We start from the raw sequence: 1,247 nt of genomic DNA on the forward strand, positions 1-1,247 counted from the left end.
TCCAATTAAGTTTATTATTTTCTTTTAATAAATCAAAATACATTTCAGTTTAAACTGAGAAGTATTCCTATGTCACTAAGAAAGAAGAGAGTATCTTAAAAGTGAAAGCAAAATACATGTGGTTCTTGTAAGAGATTTTATTAAGTAAATCAGCACCAAAAAAATACACAGAAAATCAGCTGAAGCAGTGGGATTTCCTGATAAAAATACCTATGGCATCCCATATATGTGGGGTCTGACAACACTTAAGTGTTGTGTTGAAGCTGTGTGTTTCTGTATCTCATTGACACTATTTGCTTCATTAACTTTTTTTAATATATTGGTGTATGTGATTTTTTACTGTGTGGAGTATGAATTAAAACTGAATTATAAATGCTAATTAGGGAAACGATTAAGAGAAAGGAATGTCCTAGCATCTCTGATTTATTTCTCTGCAAGTGAGTGTAAAATGTATCTCATGAAGATTGTTACATCTTTTAGGGTATTTGTTCTAGCTCTGAAGAGAAGCTTGTCAGCCCTGTAGTTCCGGTGCTGGCAGTTTCCCACTTAAGAGCCCAGTAATTATAGAATCATAGAACGCTTTGGGTTGGAAAGGAATTAAAGATCATCTAGTTCCAACCCCCTGCCATGGGCAGGGACCCCTCACTGTATTATAAAACTAGGAATTAGCCAGCATAGTAAATTGCATCAGAATTTCACTAGCAATATATGTTGGTTTTCTCTGATTCTTTCAAAACTGTTTCACAGCTACAGGTTGGGTGAAGAAGAGATTCAGAGCAGCCCTGTGGAGAAGGACTTGGGGGTGTTGGTTGATGAGAAACTGAACATGAGCCGGCTTCTGTGTGCGCTTGCAGCCCAGAAAGCCAACCACATCCTGGGCTGCATCAAAAGAAGTGTGACCAGCAGGTCAAAGGAGGTGATCCTGCCCCTCTACTCTGCTCTCATGAGACCTCACTTGGAGTATTGTGTCCAGTTCTGGTGTCCTCAACATCAAAAGGACATGGAGCTGTTGGAGCAAGTCCAGAGGAGGGCCACGAGGATGATAAGAGGGTTGGAGCACCTCCCCTATGAAGACAGGCTGAGGAAGTTGGAGCTGTTCAGCCTGGAGAAGAGAAGGCTGCGTGGAGACCTCACAGCAGCCTTCCAGTGTCTGAAGGGGGCCTATAAGGATACTGGAGAGGGACTCTTTGTTAGGGACTGTAGTGGTAGGACAAGGGGTGATGGGTTTAAAATTAAACAGGGGGAGT

Source organism: Nestor notabilis, unplaced genomic scaffold (genome assembly GCF_000696875.1).
Source record: "Nestor notabilis isolate BGI_N333 unplaced genomic scaffold, ASM69687v1 scaffold4134, whole genome shotgun sequence".
Classification (NCBI taxonomy): Eukaryota; Metazoa; Chordata; class Aves; order Psittaciformes; family Psittacidae; genus Nestor; species Nestor notabilis.